General features: G+C 41.0%; 1 long non-coding RNA gene across 3 annotated transcripts in view; it reads left to right on the top strand.

Annotated features, from left to right (window-relative positions):
- The first annotated feature begins 442 nt into the window (after positions 1–442).
- The window catches only part of LOC138066200 (uncharacterized), a 64,660-nt gene continuing 44,339 nt past the window's right edge, over positions 443–20,763 (top strand). For all 3 annotated transcript variants that reach the window (XR_011139443.1, XR_011139444.1, XR_011139445.1), the window contains exons 1-2: positions 443–592; positions 12,459–12,521. This is a non-coding gene — a long non-coding RNA (uncharacterized lncRNA). The remainder of the gene's footprint in view (positions 593–12,458; positions 12,522–20,763) is intronic.

The raw sequence follows: 20,763 nt of genomic DNA, 5'->3' as shown, positions 1-20,763 counted from the left end.
ATTTATGAAGATTCCCAGTGTCAGCTGGATTGAAAACCAACAGGTAGCATGCTAAGAGTGTATAATGTCCTGTAGACAGCAAATGTTATCTCAGTATTTCTTAGGGGATTCCTAATAGCAAACATGAGTGTCATAATACTTGAAGGCAGATAATTTCATCTTTTTGTCAACCACCACATTCACAACAATATACAGAAACTGTGGTATTTCAAGCAGTCAGAGATGTGATAATAGCCTTGTTATCTTGGTTAGAAACACTGTGAGTTTTGATCCTTGGCACAAATGTTTATCACTTTTTATTACATGATATTCTGTACCGGTAGGTCAGATTATCATTATTATGAATTAACTGTTGTGTGATAACCTAGAGGTCAGGGCTTCACTGTGCTATAAACTGTACAGTATAACAAAGAAATGATCTCTGTCCCAGGAGCCCGGCTCTCAAACTGTAGGGCTGTTGCCTGGAGGGTGTATAAAAGAAAAAGCACTGAGGAGCAGAGGGAGTGTAAAACAATGAAGAGTCAGCCAGAAAAATGAGGATCACATCAGACCAGGTGCGAGCTGCATACAATGCTGTTTAAATGCTGACATGGTAAGTCAATGACTGTTAGTCAATATGTATATTATGGACCTACAGGAGAATTTGGTTTCTTACCAGAGTTTTACAAAGAGGAAAGAGAAAGTCACAGAATATGTTTGGGCTTTCAGTTGCAAAATGTTATCCTCTATGACTATACTAAGTACCATTTGAATACAAAGGTAATTCTTTGCTAATGTCTTCCCTGGATATGTATCACAGTCACTAACTGGGGAAAGAACTGGTAAGTCCATCCAATGTACCCTTGACAGTGACAGATCCTTTGCCACAGTCTGTTTATTAATACTTTTCCGCCCAACCTGGAAAGGTACTTTGTTGTTCTTGCTCTGAAAATCAGGAGTAGATTTGTAACAGCTGCCTCTTTTTTCTGTTTTGCTCTGCCCCATTTCTACTAAACTACATACTTTCTCTCTATCTGGGAAGTCTGTGGCCTTCAAGTAGCATGTTTTCTGCTAATATTGTTTTAATCAAATTACACTTGCTGTTCTTGATTTGCACATGGTTTCCTTCAGCTCACTGGTCATTTTTCTGATTTTTGTCTGCACTCTTTTCTTAGCATTGTGAGGCCTAGAACTCATTTCAAAAATGCTGCAGATGTGACCCCTGTGATACACATTGAGAGACTACACCTCTCCACCCCAAGACAGGATGTCTTTCTATGTACCTAGCATCTTCTGCTCTCTTACTACCGCTACAAACTCTCCAAAGTGATTCTGTGTGTTTCCTGGCTATAGTACACTGAGCCCAAGAAGTTACAGAGGCATTAAAACTGTAGCCAGATATATTAACTTTAAGTGCAACAATGCTGCAAGCTTTGAAATTTCACTCAAAGGCAATCCAAAAAGGACTGCAAGGGTGAGAAGCAGGGTGGAGAGGGAGAAGCTAGCAAGAGATAATAAAAAATAGACGCAATAAGAAGGCCGAGAAGTAAGGAGGATAAAGAGTCAAGGTGGCTATAAGGAAAAAGCAACAAACACACATTTGGGAAACTTGATAGAAAGCCTTCTACACTTTCTCCAGTGTACAAACACCGTACGGTCTCTGAGGGGAAGCACCTGCCACTTTTCATTCCTGGGAGAGATTTGCTGGGCTGTGTCGAAGCTGCAGCTGCAGTGTGCCCTCTTATGGCAACCCCAGTTGTTTTCTTTCTCATCATTGCACAGTGGTGTTCGTGCAGGGGTTTGCTTTGGTTTGTTTTTGTTTTTTGACTTTTTCTTTTTTGTTTTTCCTTTTTCTTTTTTATTTTTCTTTTCTTTTTTATTTTTTCTATTTTTCCTTTTTCTTTTTTCTTCTTCTTCTTCTTTTTTCCTTATTTTGTTTTTCTTTTATCTTTTTTCTCTTTTTCTCTTTTTTTCTCCTGTGAAAGAGATAAGGGAAGAAAGTATTAAATTGGTATGCTGTGATGTATTTAGAAAACAGACTTGAAGCTTCATGTCAAACAATGCACCATGGGCTAAAGAAGCTGAAACAGTGAACAAACTAAAATAGAGGCTATGTGTCATCAGACTTAGTATTTGCCGATGACATGTATGGCCGTCATGCCAAAGCATATGGGAACTGAAATAGGATTGTTGATTAACAGCACAGCATTTAACAGATAACATCAGACTGGTTGACTGAATGTCTCTGTTCTGGCTCCATCGCAAATTGGGCCCAGTTCATATCCCTTTGTACTGCTACAGCATTTTGAGTAAGAGGGTGGCTGAAGTACTGCCATTATTTTGTCAATGTTCTATCATCAGATCTATTTTGAAGAGTGCATTCCCATGGCTTCCTCTCCCTCTGCATCTGACCTCTTGCTCTGATGCTTTTCCCTTGCTATGTCTCAAACCATGCCCCCTTCCCCTTTCCCCTGTTCCAGTGCAATGCTCCTACCACTCACCTCCACTCTCTGCAGGCATGCCCTCCCATTCTCACTGGGGATGTTCCTGTCCTCACAGCATTTTCCATCCCACAGAATTGTCATTTGGGTAGTCTAGGGCTCAAACACTTCATCCTTGCACATCTTTTGCATCAGACTTGCTTATCTGATATTACTCCTCTATCAAGGAGGAGGCCTATCAAACATTTAAAAGCAGATAGAAGTTTCTGAGCACTCAAGGCGTGTGACCGTGGCATCAACGTCTCTTACTGCTGTAACTTGGCACTGTCTCAAAACAAGAGTCACAGGGCAAATTCTACCTTTCCCCAATTTCCTGGTCAGCCTTGGAGATCCAATATCTGTTGACCACTTCAAGTTGCTGGTTCAGAAGCTGACCTAACCTCCTATGCGTGAGGAACACAAAGGCTTTCCTCCTTTCAACTCCTGGCTTCTTCATCAGAATAAAACCTGGTACCAAATGATGGTACATGCTAGTCCTCACCGATTGCACTGCACGCTCTGAGCAAAGGCTATTCCTGAGATGACCTGGCGTTCTGCAGGACAGATTCGTAACGGCACCCAGAAGCCATGTGCGTACATCCTGGTATTTCTGACTTCAATTGCATTTGTATTTTTACTTTCCCTATGGCTCATTGCCTTTTATATTTACTTCAGCATGCCTGCTCAGCTTAGCATAAAAAGCAAATAAGAAAACAGTCTGAAGACTTCTTCCGTCTATAGGGCAGCTTCTGCTGCTGCTCATCTGATATTTATTCATCTTACTAAAGTCTGTCCTTCATTTAAATGATAGAATAACCAGGCAGTTCCAATACCTCCAATTATTGACATTAAGATGTATGGTATTTACTAAAGAGAAGCAGAGTTGTTTTGAGCAAATAAAAACCAACCTGCATGCTTACCTTGGATTTCTACTGAACCAACGCCTATTGGTATGGTGCTAAAAATCTATGATAAAGATATTTAAAACATCACAATTATCTTGGCACTGCTCGACTTAGAAACGGAGAGAGGAAGGCAATGCTGTCTGTAGTTATATAGATATCAATCCTGCCCAGCCTCTGGGAAAACAGTTAAATGAGCTCCTGCAACATTCCTTTTGGACTTTCTATTTGATGATTTTAAAGGAATTTTGTCATTAAGTCAGTTTCTGTCACCTTCTTACGGTTTTCTTTACCAGAAGAAATCACTTTTGTGGTTGACACAGCTATTAGAGTTGGATTCGTCTTGATGGGAACAAGGCTGTCAGGATTTGGTCCTTCTCATTAACTTGCATGGAAACAGTTGAGAGTTTCATTGCTCAGCATCCTTCCCCCTGAGGATGCTTATTTGTTCTCCATGCCTTGCATTTATTTTGTTGTTTGCAGTGAGGTTTGTGTTCTAGAGAGAGTGCTGATGGGGAGGCTCTAGGAGGAACAGAAGGGATTTTGTGCTTCTGGCCTGTTCATTCACATGCACCCAGCATGACAGGTGGCAATCAGATACTTCATTTAATTATGAACACAGACTGGGAAAGTCTCTTGGGGGCTACAGGGCTGAATCTCTTACTGTCCCAGGTAACCACATAACATAGTGCCTTTCACCCAATACATCAAGCTTTCTTATCATGATGCTAAGTGGTTTGTCTCTATTTTATTCAGAAGGTTGCTCCACAGCTTACAGATCTCAGAGCTCCTTTTAATTTCCAGCCTAAATTTATTCATGGCTAACTTACTTACACTCACTTTTTCTTAACCAACATTGTCCTAGGTTTAAAATACCTCTTCCTCTTCCTTCTGCTTTCTTCCAATGTATTTAGAGAGATTACTCATACCTTCTTCCAAATTTCTGAAGTGAAGCTCTTTATCTTTGGCAATGTGGGCTCACTGTTCAGTTCACCGTCTTGGTAGCCTTTTTGCTACTTATCTGCTACTGTGGGTAGTATGAAGCAATGCTTCATACACAGAGCACAACCTTTCCCCCCTTGACTTTTCTGGGACCAGAACTGTATTACTGACCACTGGTAACTGACCACTAGAAACAAAACAAATGGGTTTGCGTTGCAGCCAGGAATCCAGTCATGCCATTCACTTCTCTGTTCCCAGCAACTCTCTCTGTTCTAACTATAAGCGCACTCAAACTTCCCGAATAGAGCTATGTTTGTCTTTCTTCATTCCTGCCTTTTTGTTTTCAGATATGTGGCAAAGGAAAGTGTAAACACTCTTAATTGAGACTTTGCCTTAAGGCTTCCAATTTTCTTCCTTAGCTTCCCCTCTAGCAGTTTCCAAAATAAAAGAATGATTTATGAGCTCTTCTTTTAATCCTAAAAGGATAAAAAGATAGACCTGTACAAGAAACGGCAAAAACTCTCACCTAAATGAGTGCCAGTAGCTGCTAGTTCTAGTCTCTTGATTTTTACTTTCAAGGCTGAGAAACATTCCATATATATCTGCAGGGATATAAATGAGCTGATGCTGGATAACACTCAGATGAATATGCTATATGAAAGTTGAAGTATATTTTGCAGAATATGTATGCATAGTTTATTAAAGGACTATACACAAAATTAAATGGAGCACCTACCTCTACTTAACAAAGTCATGGAGAAAGTCATCATTGCAGTGATGCTGCTCTTCTCCCTGACTTAAGCAGGGGAAATCTACAAAATTTAGGGCTCAGTGCTGCTCGAAAATATGTCAAGGTGGGCAGTGCACAATGAAGATATTTGGGCGTTCCTGTTGTGCTGGAATACTGCCTTGGCTCTGTCTTCTCAACCATTCGCATTGAAGATGTGTTCCCAGGGAGCTCTTGGTTTGTGTTAGTATTCATAGAGCAGCCTTCTCTTTATAAAATATCTGAGTTATTAAGAATCCTGGTCCAGAGACATGATGTCTCCTGCAATCAAACCTGTATGATGATTCACAAACTTCACAACGTTCTACAGACCAATCATCTAATTTTTTTGATTTTTAGTGGAAGCAGTCTGTGTGCTTTCGTAACCAGTGAAGGATGGAGCCTGCCTCTTGTGTATGTGTTCCACTTTTGTATGACAGTTTCAAGTAAAAGATCTGCTTTCCCCTAAAGGCATTTTGCTGCGAAAATCCTATAATAATAGATCTGTGTAAATTCATGATGCTGAGTAAGATAACTTTTCTGAGGTTACCGATAAATTTTCTCTCTTTTAATAATGAAGCCTGTGGATTTGGGTACACCGAGAAACCAAACTATCATCTGAAGTCACATGTTAATGGAAAAGGACATCCAAATGTTTATTTCAGGAAAGCATTTCTTAGTTTTGCAGAAAAAAAAATCAAAACAAAACAAAAAAGAAGAAAAGGAATAAGGTATGGTCTTTTAGAAATATTTTTAACTATACTAGAAATTGTATAGATTTCTAAGTTGGTCCAGCATGCAGAAGCTTTCTCAGATGAGAAGAAAATCCCTGCTGTTATGGACAGATAGGTCTGATTATGTTCCCCAATGCAACGCTGAGGAATGAACTTATAGTAACATATTTTATTAATTAAGGAAGGGGAGCTTTTGTGAAAGGGTGGAGCTTTAAGTTTTGCACCTATCACTTTAAGCAAGTCCTCCGAATTCTATCACAAACCAGAAATGATAGTAGTAATCTATCACAGCTGCTGCTTTTAAGACATCTAAAGCAGCCTACCTGCACTATTTCAGTAGTTAAAAGTAAGAATAGCCCAAAAGTTTCAGAAAGTATACGAGATAGATAAATTTTCTGTGGGGAAATAAGGGAAAGAGGAGCCTGTATAGCACCCCATTGGCATTGCCCACTGTAATCGTTTTCCTTGACGAGAGAGAGATGAAGCCTCACACAATTCCTCTGCCTCTCTTCCATCACAGACCTGGTTACCAGGAAATAACAGGTTTTAAATGCTGGCTCAGGTACTAGGAACAACTGAATTGCAGCACCGGCAGGCTCACAGCAGGCTAATTTATCCCACTGCAAATGACAAAATTAGCTCTTACAGAGTTCACAGTGTTGCAGCTGGGCTGATCCTGGTGCCTAAACAAAGCCATTTAAAGTGAGCTCGTGCATCTTTACGTAGTGCTATATGGTCCAGTAGAGATACACTGCTTACTTCAGTTATTTGAAGAGGTTGGTGGCATGGTGCCCTATAGGTGATGCCTGGCAACATATCCCTCGGCTAGCTGGTCATTAATGGACGTGGATTAATGAATGCGTGCGTCTGCCTGTGAATGCAGTCCTGGGCAAGGAAAGTCATCCTCCCCCTGCCTGTCTTCAGACGTGATCTCCTGTCTGCCTGCCACTGAGAGTGCATTTCGTAGCAGCTGTGAGTAGGAAACGTCCTCAGTGCTGTGCTGGTGGATGCTCCAGGTTTACCCTTCAGAAGCACAGTTTTTGGAGCAGGCACTGCATCTCCTTAACTGTCCACAGAGCATAAATGCAGTGGAGTTACTGTTGTAGGTACTGCCCAGTGGTAGAAAGGGACCAGAACTGTGCCTTATGGGCTCAGCTGTTCCACAGAGAACAGAATAGGATGTGCCCCGATTCCAGTGTTTCTCTAGCTGCACTTCCAGTGGTTCTGAATCTCCCTTTTAATCGCTCATGCCACCACGATAAAGACACTGAAAATAAATTCTAGTAATTTAATGGTTTGCTACTGGAAAAGGGCTGCACAAAGAAAAACTGTAAATTTAGCCTTAGAAGGATTCAGTGCACTGTTCACTGCTCTTCTCACCACTTCTGAAAAATAAGAAAGCTTTACATGATTTCTGCCAGTCATGTAGTAAGGTTAACCAGAGGCTCAGAGTCTCTGGTTTGTTTTAGAGAGGTAGAGTTTAACGGGGTACCAGTGCCCCCATAGCACATAGGCTTCCCATGTCACCTGCACAGAGTGCTTCTTCGCTGGGAGAGCGACCCTCTCTGCTGGCCTTCTCCTTATAATCCTGTTAAGCAGTGCTGGTCGTGTTTCACTAGTCACTGTGAGGGAAACCCCAAAAACTTATTCGGAGGTTTCAAGCTAGCTGGGCTCCCCAGGCCCAGGCCAGCCTGCACTACTGTGGAAGATGGAAAGCTGTTTCTCTCCTCTCCTGCCATTCTGAATTCTTGTCTGTGCCATCCTTTTGCTTCCTCACAGGGGATAAGGACCACCAGGAAACACACTTAAAAATCATCTGTGCCACACAGAAGGAGAAGAGAGAAAGTTGTTGGTACATTTCAGCAAGCCTCGTTAAAAACATCTCCAGGCACTACAAAGTGCATGTTATCAATATGCATATGTGATGTCTCTGAGGCAGAGTTGCCTTTAAGGTACATATTCAGCAGGACAACATTTTCCCATGTGAGGCAAGGAACAACAGTGAATCATATGTGTGGGAGGGAAAGGCCTTCTGGCTATGTACAGTATTTATTCCCTTTTGTGTCTTGCTCCCTCCCCCCCCCCCTCTTTTATTAATGGCTTTTGCAATTACTGGTAACAGTGCATTGCTAGCTAGCAGAAAATGGTGACTTTTGCAGCTGATTGTTTAAGTAAGTGAAGCTGGAGGTATAGGGAAATGAGACAATGCTTATGCACTAGCTTTACTTACCCCTCTGACCCCTAAGTGAGAGTCAGCCGACACACTATTTGTGCTTGGAACGTGCCCCCCAGAGCTGAGTGTCACATTACTTGACCTCACATAAATGCACATGCATATTTAGAAATGCATAAGGTGAGGCCTGCAGTGCACACATCAAAAATTCCTACTGAAGATATCAGCAGGGGATCCAGAGAAGCTGATTTTGATTTAGAGGGAATCTGAAGAAAACGTATCACGCCCTGCTCTGCCTAGAACCATGCAAGCTGCCTACAGGACTTTGATTGTTATTTCTCACCTTATTAAAGAGAGGTAACGCTCCAGCCGAGGAGTGTTAGCACTGGAAAGCATTGCACAACAGACAGATGCACCAGAGTGAGTCATGAACGATCCGGTAACTCAGGAAGTTAGTCGAGTTCCCAGCAAGTTCCTTGAATGGATAGCATTGGAGTACCGTATTTCCCTAAGTACTGATTGTCAACTGATGTGAACAGTGACATGCAGTCAGTAGACAGCAGGTTGCTCGTGATTTTGGCAATAAATTTTAGCTGAGCAAGACAAACAATACTGAGCTGTAATCGAAGAACCTCTTTGTCTCAGGGGAGAGCGCATTGTGGCACTGGTGAGGTTATCCAAGAAAGACACCTTCAACAGATAGGCTGGCAACTTCCAGCTCCCTACTGGGAGGCTCCAACAAATTTTGCTGATAATGTGACAGAGATAAAGGACAGATAAATGGTTATAAGGATAGGCTTTTTAATAGAATTATGCATAGCATTTAAGAGGAGCAAGATCCACTAATAATGTGCATTGATGGAGGGCCTGTGCAGCTGTGACTGTATCGGCCATGTAATCACACATATTGCTAGGCCAGAGGTAGTGGAGAATTGCAGCTTCCTTATGGTTCCCTCTTCTCCTTGCCTTCACTCCCCGCTTTCCCTTTGTTCAACTAAGTCTGCATCTGCATTCAGAGACTCCTGCTGAAGCTGAAATGTCAAAATGCAAGGCACTGTATAAATACTGGAGCATAAAAGACCCCAAAAATTGTAATCTGAGTGGAGCAAAAGAATAAGAAAGAGTGAAATAAGAAAGAATAAGAAAGCTGGCATCACTGAGCTGGGCAATGCTATAATTTGCAAGCACTAGTATCAGGATATTCTGCTTGGTAACTTCTGCTGTTTGCTTTATTTTTTCTCTTGTTGGAAAAACAGAAGAGAGGCACTGAAGGGGGGAGGGGTAGAAAAGGCAGCAGGGAAAACGCACATGTGAAGTAAGCAGGATGAGGTTTGTGGGAAAGACTGTGAGAGAGGTCACAAGAGGGAATCAGAGCCAACAGCTCATTGACAAGAAAGGGGCATCCAGGAAAGGACAGTGAAGAGTTCTGAGGCACCAATGAGTAGAAATGGTTGGCAATTTCCTGTCAGAGTGAAACGGATATCATTCTTTCCAGTGGAAAATGCCCTTTTAATAACTGTCTATCAGATGATACTTCTTTGAATTGTTTTCAATTTTACCTGACTTGTATTTCAAATTTGTGTTGGAGAGGAATTGTCACATAGCTATGAGCTGACATTTCTGGCAGGCTCTTATCATTCACTTTTTCTACCTGGAGGCAAAGAGTGTGAGATCTTTCCAGTCCGGGAGCTACAGCTGGGCTGGCGGGGAGGCGCTGAGCCTGGTGCTTGCTTCCAGCCATCTGCCTGGAAGCCTCACACCATGGCCATTCTCTCCCTGTAGGCAAAATCAGGCTGACAAGAGCCTTTCAAGACGGCAACCAGCAAATCAAATAAAGTCTTTGTTCCTTCAGAGTGGAATGTTTCCCTTTTCTTCCTAAATGAGACACGTATGTACAAACAATTTTAAGAGAAAAGTCTGACTCTACTGATGACCTTAGAGAGTACAAAAGCCCTTTGGTAGCTGCTAGTCTGTGCTTCCACTGGCTAAATCTCTTGACAGACCAGTTGCTTTATCCCTGAATTTCACATGGTTGCAGGCAGGACCAGTTGCCTGAGGAAAAGCCTCTCCTGCACACAGCTCTATCTCTGTGAGCACTGGGGAGCAAGGAATACGCTTCTCTTCCGCTGTCCTCTATCTCCAGACTGCACCCATCACAGGACTTTGTTCTGCTCTAACAATGACTGTCTTGCTAGCTCTGCTAGCAATTAAGCAAGGCACTGTAAAATGAGGGATGGTATAGACCGGCAACAGCACATATATAACAGATTGCAAATTTCGCAGGCTACATTAGAGAGCATTAATCAGCCTACTTGAGACCTACAGGTCTGTTAGTTTCTAATAAGAGCTCCACAGAACAAGCTTTGTGAGTGGGTTGACCCTGTACACTGTTTTCAACCAGTCTCCAACTGGAGTGTCTCCTAGGAGAAGATGCTTTTGAGGAAGTTGGAGCAAGCTTCTTCATGATAGCCCTAAAAAGTAGCACTCAGACAGAGACTTATTCTTCCATTCTACTCGGAGCACTCTGAGTTTGGGGCACTGAACTTCAAGAAAGTGGTACTCTGACTGGAGACAGTCCACAGGAGAGCCACAGGAATGATCAGGAGCCTAGAAAACTTGGTACAGGAAAGACCAGCCTGATTGGCTTAATGCTTAGCCTACAGAAGAGAGGTCTGGAAGGGGACATTCTGGTAGATAGGTAAATGTAACTATACATTGTCTATGGTGGACAGGAAGATAAATAATGGGCTGCAGTAAGAAAACTTGTATGAAATACTAGGACAAATCTGACGGATAAGGAATGTATTGTTTGGAAAGTTTTCCAAGCGGACATTCTTGGAGATCTCCAAGAACAAGTTAGAGAAAGATATGTCAGAAATGACAGTTGATACAGTCTTGGACAGAGGCATAGACTAGAAGACCCTTTGAGCTCCTTTCTAGCTCTACGTCTGTGAGTTCTGAGGTCCTGATTGAAATCCACGTGTCAGATTTTCAGGCTTTTTCTAGGCACTGAAGTTGGTCAGTAAGCTGATATGTAGAGGAAATCCAAATGTATAGAAAAAAGATGGGTAGAGGAAATCTGGGTGCCTCCAGACAAACTAAATGAATTGTCTAAATTCTTAATGGGGGAGACTCCAGGGATTAAGATAAAGATCTGTACATGTGCTGGAGAGTTGTATGGAAAAAGATTATATGGGGGAACTTGATATATCTGCTATATTGGCTTTGCCCTCGCTAGATTTACCTGTGTTAAATAAACAAAGAAAGTGCTCTAAGTATTGCTCCAAGATTGAATAATAAGTAAAACATTTCTTCTTTTGTTAGTAGCTTGTGTCCTTGCTTATTAAGTCTCAGGCTGAGCAGCCAAAGGGAATATTTGAGATACAAATGCCAGAGGGGACTCCCACTGCTGAAAGCAACCAGCAGGCAGCTTGAAATGTGCTGCTGCTGTTCCTGGAAGACCATGCTAATGAGAAATACAAGTTCTACGTCCTTTACTCCCTGCCCTCTTTTCTTCCCCCCTTACTTCTCCTCCAAGCCTCTTAAGCAGCGTTCAGGAAGTTCGAAACTTATCATTAATTGCAAATCTTTGGCCAAAAAAATGGAATTGCTCATTTGTCTTTTGCTAACAAAATTAGCAGAGATCAGTTTTTGGACAAACTCCTCATTTTACCTAGAGGTAAGATGAATGCTAACATTTCTTTCCCTGCTTCTCTGTCTCTTTTTGCCTTTAGATGCAGTTGTAAAATCACCTCACCAAGGTTTTTACCCTGTACAAAATAAGAATACAGGAAAGCAAATATTGTCTATCAAGATTCATTTTCTCTTTTAAAACCAAACTTCTCTCTCATAAAAAAAAGAGGGCATGTTTATTCAGTACTCTAAAAAAATAACAGCTGCTTACATCAGATCATCCTGTGCCTTTTAAGTCAACTCCTTATGAAAGCTTCCTCTGCCTTAATAAAGTCAAACCCCACAAATGAAACAAAGCTTTGTTAGTCCTAGCAAAAGACATGAGTTCTAGTGCTAAGGACAGCTCATGAAAATTCCCTAATCTCTTTTTACTTGTCTGTTAAGATTTTCAGCCCTACTACAGCTGCTAACCACAGCTGCTTGCTATCACCTGGAGAGTAAGAAGCAGTCTTTCAGTCTGTACCTAACACTTTGCGAGAAACTAACTGGAGCCAGTGCAGATGAGGGAGCTACGTTGTAAAGCGCTCACTCTGCAAAGCAACTGCATGACAGCAAGCTGATCCAATGTGGAACAAGCAGTGCTATGTTTTACTTCATAACAACTCACGCCTACAATTATTGCCAGATGTTTGCAGACATTCGGAAAGTCTCTCATCTAACATTAACTGCTCTTTCAAAATCTGTTGCGTTTACAACGTTCAGAAACTGAGGCTGCTCTTTGACTAATGCTATCAAGAAAAAAGAAAGGGAATTAAATAGACCACTTTCTTTTGTTCTCTCTACTAACAGAAACAGCGATTGTCACCCCTTGAGTGATATCGAAGTCCACAGTGCTATCGACAGAGACATAGAGTAAGAATTTGATCTTCAGTTCTCTTATCTAAATGATGCACAGATATCCACCTGAATAGTATGATCTGCATTTCTATTTAGTCACATATTGAGAAGAGTGATATTTCATTGCTGGTGCATGTTATAATTTTGCAAAGGAAGAGCACCTCTATTCAGATAATATTAATTAATACACAGATTAATTAATACACAGATTAAGTGGCTTAGCTAAAAGTCTTAATCTGTTGACATTGTTCCCTAGTATGAGCCTGTTTGTAGACAGCAGAATGAGACGTATTGACCATTTCATCCTGCTTCAGATCGGCTGTAGGAGGATTTACCTGCAATTACCTACTGAAAATAAAAGGAAAGATTAGTAGAAATGAGATGTCACTCTGGACTTGAGGCTCCTGTTGCCAGGGAAACCTCGGAGTTAGCATCCTGATTTGGGCAAAAATTGCTATAACCCAGCTGAACCTTCATCAGCATCAGTGTGTTCAGCACAGCTGCAGATAGCCTGTCAGGGACAGTGAATGCCCGCTGTGGTCTCCTGCTTGATCGAACAGCTCTTTCCAAGGGCGTCTCACCCAGATACCAGCTTGCAGCAATACGCAACTGAGATTGCATAACTGTATTACACAAACACAGCACCATTGCAATTAGATGGGGAAAAAGGAAAAATTGGTGGAGAAAGGATGAAAGAAATAAAATGAAAAGTATTCTCATATGCTTATCTGGGCCTCCAGAGAGAAAATGCAGGTGTTCATGCAGAAAGTAATGGAGGTAAAGGAGTGTCCAAAAGAGGCAGTGATTTGTTACACTGTTCTTACTGAGGAATAGACTCTATGGCAGTTTTGGAGGGCCAAAGGAACTATTTTCAGGAAATCCTTATTCTCCCACTTTCCTCCATACTGAGCAACCCTTTCTCAAGATCGCAGAGCCTGCAGTTTCGCTTAGGGGCTAATGGCGGGTGCAACACAACGCTCCTGGCCCTGTAAGACTCTAAAGAGGGGCCTCACTTGGGTAATGGCAAGAAAACAGGTTTCACGCAAGTTCAGAGGGTTCAGAAGACAAACTAATACTGTTTATTTGTAGAATTTGAAAGTTGTCAGAGATCAGTTTGACAACATAAATAAATTAACCGTAATCAGTACTTCTCGAGTCAATGCAATGAGGGAGATACTATCGTGTTTGTACTGAGCGGTAAATTACACTTCAACTGTATTAGATGTAGGGATTTTAAAAATGCACTGGTTCTCAGTAATGCAGTAAGAAAGCTGCCATATTAGATGAGAAAGATGGTGGGCCATTCTGTTATTCAAAGGTTTTATTAATATAGTGTATTACCCATCATTGGAGTCAAAGTAAATACTGAACTTGAGCTACATGTAAATCAGAGTGTGAACATATAAATTTCTTTTATACTTAAAATACCGAATTACTTTGTGTCTGACCTTTGAAAAAAGTCACCATCCTTAAGAAGGGGTTATACGTCAAATGTTATGTTCAGCCCATGAGCAGAAACATCAAAAACAAACCACTGCTTTAGTCCATTCTTCTTTAATATTACCTAAGTGCTGATTTTTTAAAATAATCTGGTACTAATATCTCAGAATATCTCAGCTATGCATGTTCTTAGAGTTTTCTATCCACAACTTCAGTACCAAAGGAAATATAGCAAATGCCAGGACTGTAGGAGTGTTGAAAGGAAAATTATATTCCGAGCTCAGGAAATACTGCTCGTCTATATGCTTACAGAGCTTTATGGAGTTTTGCACTTCTTAGAGAACTACAAACTTTACCACTGAATTTTAAAGGGCATTAATCATTGATCACAGAGGGGTTTAGCTGCAATGACTTTAGTAACTATTGCCTCCTGCAACCTATGACATATTTTTGTAGTAAATTATACCATGTTGTAACAGATATGGTGAAAATAGTGTGTGCCCTTCCCTCAGCCATCATAGTTCACAGCTAGATGAGTCATTACACTGAAATTCCGTGGTAGTGCCTGAGTCTGTAAACAGTAAAGTGTAGTTCAACATCTCCTTTTCAACTTCGGAAGTCCTGCCTTTCTGAAGAGGGAACGTAAATATTCAGCTTCTTGCTCAGGTGGAAAATTCATTTCAGGTCTTAACAGTTCTAAGGAACCTATCACTTACTTCCTAAATATGATGAAACCACTTCTTTTATTGTCTCTGCTTAATTCATGAAAATTTTCTTCTCATATCATTAGATCTGATTTATTCCATCAGCTACAGAAAAGATACCTTCCACTGGAAAATTGTATAAATATAAAATTATTTCGCCCTCCTGTAGTGACTTGACCAGTTCATAGCAGTTCGACAGCACAAATTCTGGTGCTTTGGAGGACACCAGAGTAATTCTTTTTAAAAGCTAAGGAGGTAAAACATTCTATTTTGTAATATGTTACAGTATATGCTACCATTAGCTGTAAAGCTGATTTCTGTCCCTAGAATCAAAGTTTCAGTGGCAACAAAATGCATGCATCTTATTATGTATGAAAATGCAGCTGAAGGAAAGCTGTTCTAGATACAGTAAAAGGTTTTCCTTTGTTCTTTTCCCCTCTGAGTTTTGCAGTTAATTATGAATGCAATTCAGAAGACATTCCAAGGTGTAACAACTTTTTCTTAACCTAAACATGAGTAAAAAGATAAAGTTGGTTTCATTATCTGAGCATCATAAAATATCACCTACACGTTCCTAATTAGTAGAGAAAGAGAAATTTATGGCTGCATTTTTCATCTCTGGCCTCACCAGCCACTGTCTTCATGGCAAATATTCATCGCAAAAAGCTGGGAGAGAGTGTTAATGTTAGTAACCTGTGTTGCATATGGCTGGAAAGGACAAAAGCTGTCAGCAGAAGACAGACATAAGCAGTCCTCCATAAATAAATTCTCTTATGTTTTTAACGCCAAACATGAAGGAAGTTCAACATTACGCAGATATCCAGCCAGTGGTACATCACGGAATTAAAAGGCACATTCCAAGCTGGGACAGGGACTTGAATAAAAAGGTGCACTAGTAGTGGTGGTTTTCAGCCTGGTACTTTCTCTAGTCTACAACATTGAGATAATCTGGAATTTCTTCTCTGGAGTGACCTTAAGCTCCAGGAATGGTTAGTAAGTGCTACTCAGAGGAATTTCTACTTCAAGAACAGTAGGAAAATTCTGAAGTAGTGAAGACTGGGAAGAAGACTGGGAAATGGAAGGAAGAAGACTATAGCGAGGCATGAAAGAGACTACATATCCGGTGAAGAAAGTGCTTCGGAGTATGCACTTTAGGAATGAGTAATCAAAACAAGAGCGTGATGCTAACAGAGTATTTTAGCAATGGTGTGTTTTCTTTTCTGGATTAAGTTTGTAGATTACTAGAACTCTTTAAAAAATAATGATCAGAGACAGGTGCTGTCTGAATTAAATGAACAGCCATTGCGCACAGAAGCAGCAACCTTGAGGAAAAATACATTCGAAAATATTCCTCACAAACATTCATCAAGCCAGAATTTTGCTGTCCTTTTCATATTCCTTCTGTCCAAAGGATAGCTCCCGGTAATGTCTATCCTGGTGATGAAGGCAAAAGTAAAATTTATGCTGTGCAGCAGAAAGGAAAAAGACACCTTCAGACTACTCTGAGATTTTGTTGCCTTGCACCAAAGGCAAAAACAAAAACTAGAACTGAAATACTGATTCCATTGACATAACTGGCAAATATCCATTAAATTCAATTAGTTCAGGATTTTATATCAGAAGAGCATCAAAGAGTGAAATACAGAATCTAGGTGTCAGTAACCAGCCTACCGTAGGAATCCTGAACTTAATGTGCAGACTGTAATATAGATGGGTCACCCTGCTTAGATCCTACTGAGGCTCATCTAACTACTTCAGGGTCAGTGCACTGAGTGTGAGTGTAGGCATAACATGAGACAGACATAGCAACAATTAATATGAATGAAACAAACATGTCCAGCAAATGACATTTTGTTTGTTAAAGATTCTACTCCAAAGAGAAGGCAAAGAAAGAGCTTCAGAGAGAAGTTCTGCTTCGTCCACTGAAAGATTCTTTTCTTAAAATCTGCTTTTTTTCTAATAGAGGCTGTCTTCCAAACACTGGAATTTGAAGCTGAACATCTGTGAAATGAATATTTTCAGTACATGCTAATTCAGAATGTGCTACAGGCAAAAAAGGTGCAGCAGCTGTGAGCACCGTAGGTTCTGGTTGGGTGCCAGTACAAGGCAGTAAGTATGCAGCAGACCTTGACCACTATGTATGCTCTCTATATCCAGGAGGACCTCTGCTGAACAGTCCTTACCAGAGGGATATGCAGGGGCATAGTAGGAAGGCCACTCAGAGCAAAAATGGCTGTGAAGTTCCCAGAGCATAGTATCAGGGGAGACACAAAATTAAAGAATCAGAACTGGAAGGTCTGAGAAAGCCAATGATGCTTAATCCAGCACCTCCTCAAAAGAGACGGTGGAAAAGGATATGCTTAAGAAATGTCCACAGAAGTCAAGAATAAACTTTGGCCACTAGCATGATTTATTTTCTACTCAGCAGAGAGGCTGTATCCAGAAAAAAAGGTTTGGCCCTGGGTTCCTTAGGTCACTGGCAAGGCTAACAGGAGAGGAGGAGCCTGTCCATTCAGATAATGGACTCTCTTTCAGATTGACAGAAGAAGCCATAGGCCTGCAGATCACTTCCAAAAGTCTGCAAAATGAGCATAATTAATGTTCATCAAGGCATTTCAGATGTCTTTAGTGATGAGCATCCAAGACTCTAGAACAAAGTGGAGAGAGGCAGAGGGGAATAGCAGTTCTTAGGAGTAGGAACAAGTGAGACTGTGTATGTTTTTAAATATCTATACATAATGCTTTAATTTGTAAACTATATTTTATACTGTATGTATTATGTATTATATATAATTTATATATGCATATAAATTATAGAAGTTTATAACATTGATAAAGTGATTCCAGTGTCAAATGTACTCAATGATTATTAAATGATTGCTTATACTTAACAAGCAGCTGAAAGGGTCATCTTACCCTAAGGACCCATTGTGTTGGATGTATTACATGGGTTAGACTTACTCTATGTATTGTACGTAATATTATCCCTCTTTGAAGAGATTATGTCTGTCAAAAGATACACAAAAGCTAGAAGAAAGGAAATGTTATCTCAATTTTTTTAATGTATATTACTAAATATACTTTGGAGCAGAAGGAGAGTAGTAGGGGAGGGAAGGGACTGGGAAGAGGAGGACTGGGAAGAGCAAGAAAGGAGGAGTAGTTAGTGAGGAGGTACATGCTGAAGAGGAATAGGGCTAGGGTCAGTAGGGGAGAGGGGAGAGCAGCCCAAAAAGCAGTGTCAGGGAGGTAAGAATAAGTCTCAGACTTGATTCAATCTAACTGAAGAGGAGCTGTTCTTGCCACAGCAGCAGGAAGCCAGGTGGCACAGTTCACTGCTAGTTTGAAGAGTTGGAAACGCTGCTGACTGCTGATCACATCCACTCAAGGATGAGAAGGGTGTTCTGCAGAGCCCTTCTCAGTGAGCGATAAAATGGGGCAAATATCCCTGAGTCCTAGCAGTTACTGCTCCTAGGTTCTGCAATGAGCCCAAGGCGGACAGGCAAGGAAGGAGGAAAAAATGGTACTATGAATGCTAAAATATCTTGCAAACTAAAACCTTCGTGAGAAAGTGAAAAGAAAGAGTAGTGGGAAAACACCAGCTCTAGTGGGACAACACCAGATGTCGCCTTCGTCTGCTCTCAGTCCAGTGACAACTCCAGAGCATGTGAGCTTGAGAAATACGCTCCCATAGTTTTAAAGCTCTTTTGGCCTTGTTCCTGACTATATGGGAAATGGAGGGAGAGTCCTTTATCTTTCCAAACTCACACTCTTCTGATATTTCATTGTCATGATGCTATATGAGCAGGAGATAGTTGTGAAGACATTACAAAAGCAAACGTAAAGCCTACCACATCATCAGGCGTCTTGGACACTTCCATGCTATCTGTCTCCCCGCTTGCTCTGAAAGCTGTGACTCCAGCTCCCACCTCAGAGGTGCCAGTGGTGACCACCCACCCCAGCAGGGAGCAGGACGAGGAGGCACTCAACTTTCCACCTTGCTCCTGGAGAGATCCTAGTCCTGAGACTGTAGTTCTGTTGCTATCTTATATTCCAGTCTCCCCAGTAAAAATGGCCACCCTTTTCCACTGTTTCCAAGAATACTTATGCCAGGCTACATGAGTTAATATGGGAATAAAGGGCTGCTGTAATGCAGTTGCTTTTTCTGGGCTAAAAAGCTCTAGACGCCTAGGAGGCATGGTGGGGAGCTGATCCTACAAGATGTACATGCACACAGTAGATACCTATATCCTCCCTCTCTTTCTTATTCTTCTTTAGGCCACATCCACCAAGTAGAGTTTAGGGTATTTATATGCAGTGGTAGGGAAAAGGAAAAACACCTTTTCTTGATCAAGTTAAAGCCAGTCCTATGCAAACGTGAGTAAAATGGGTGAATATGCATATGCTAGTTTGAATATGTGGTTTGTCGGCTATTTACCTGCACATATGTAACGCCCACAGAAGGCCTAAGGTAGCAGTTACAGACTTTCTTCCACTTGGTTTTTGCAGAGGTCTTATAGGGACCCCAAAGGAGTTAAATTAGTGCTATTATGATGCCATGCATAACCGATAGAAGTATGCTGATCTCCAGGTGTGTTGATTGGCTTAATGTAAGCAAAAGTGCAGCCAGTACATAACAGCTTGGGTCTAATTCTGCTAGATCTTCGGCTGCGGCCTTTAGGAACCCAGGCAAGTTGGCTGATGTTTCTTATGGAGTTCTTTTCTTCTCTTTTATGTCCTTCAAAGACCCACTGTGATACAAGGTGCGTCGTGGGGCTAACTGTGGTGTTTCAGGATCTACGCGTAGGTGTGGATAATTGACACATTAAGGAAGACGACATTTTCCGATTCCCCCATCCTATTGCCTCAACTGATTGGGCTATGTGGCAAATTAGTTTAATTTGGATTTGGCTACTGAATAATAGTAGTACGCATATTTGTAAGCTGTTTTTGTAAGCTAGCTTTTATCTTTGAACACAAAAGGAAAGTTATTTATTTATACAGCACAGTGTTCTAGAATGAAGTCAACTTACCCTTATAGTGAATTGTTTATTATTAAAATAGTGGCATAAGTAAGTAGCAGTCTGGATAAAATCCAGATTCTGTTGAAATATAGGGTAAAAATGACTTCTATGAGAAAACAAATTCTGAGAAAGGGAGAGTGAAATCCCATTTGTCTACACAATCCCATTCAGGGCTACTGTAAATTTATAAGTTCTACTACCGTAATGAAGGGATGTCTAGCTAGCATAACACGTCCCCTTAGAAATACAAAAGAACCTTTGTCAACTGTATGCATCTCACAATAACCTTTTTTTCCCTCTTTAACACTGACTTTAGGAGACAGCATATCTGCATGACCTTGTGAGAAAGATCTATTCACTTATAGCTCTGGGGATCATTTGGAGAGCTGATAATTTTTGAGACTCTCATGTTTCTATCTCACTGGCTTATCGTGTCTTCCTTTAAAACATTTGAGTGCAGACAGGCCCTGAGTATATGGCTATCTTGATATGACAATTTTCTATTAGACATTTGGTATCATGGTAATTTGATGTCAAACAGAAATCAAGCAGGCCTGATGCCCTTTTCGTTTGACTGGAAAGGGATTTCCTTTTAGTAGATAGCAAGCTGATGACTGCACTAAGAAAAGGGAGGAGGAAATAAAGAGGTGAATCTGTGCATATTTGCAAGTTTTGCTCTGGGGCCTACAGAAAAAGAAATGTAATGCTACAGCATGGAAAGAGAGAAATTGTAAAGTAATAGGTGAGGACAGAAGATGAAATGGTTTTTAGACATGAGAGTTTGAGGACAGGATATTACTGAAGTAGGAGACGGAGGGAAATGGGGACGATGCAGTGCTGTAGCATTGTGCAAGGGCATGGGCTGTTTTCAGTTGTGCTGGGGCCGGATGGGGTGGAAGAGGCAGAAGTCTATTTTGCTAAAAGCCAAACAAAGCAAAACAATACCCCCCCCCCCCAAAAAACCTCCTATCTTTAAACCGGTATTTTAGAGGAAATTTCAAAAGCAATTTACAAATTCCCACCACTGATCAGATGTTCCTATTCAATAAACAGCACAATTCTTCTGTGGTAGAGGGGAAAAAAACAACACTT

Source organism: Struthio camelus, chromosome 2 (assembly GCF_040807025.1).
Source record: "Struthio camelus isolate bStrCam1 chromosome 2, bStrCam1.hap1, whole genome shotgun sequence".
NCBI classification, from domain to species: domain Eukaryota; kingdom Metazoa; phylum Chordata; class Aves; order Struthioniformes; family Struthionidae; genus Struthio; species Struthio camelus.
Note: the sequence above shows the minus strand (reverse complement) of the source record. Positions and strands in the feature narration are given on the sequence as shown.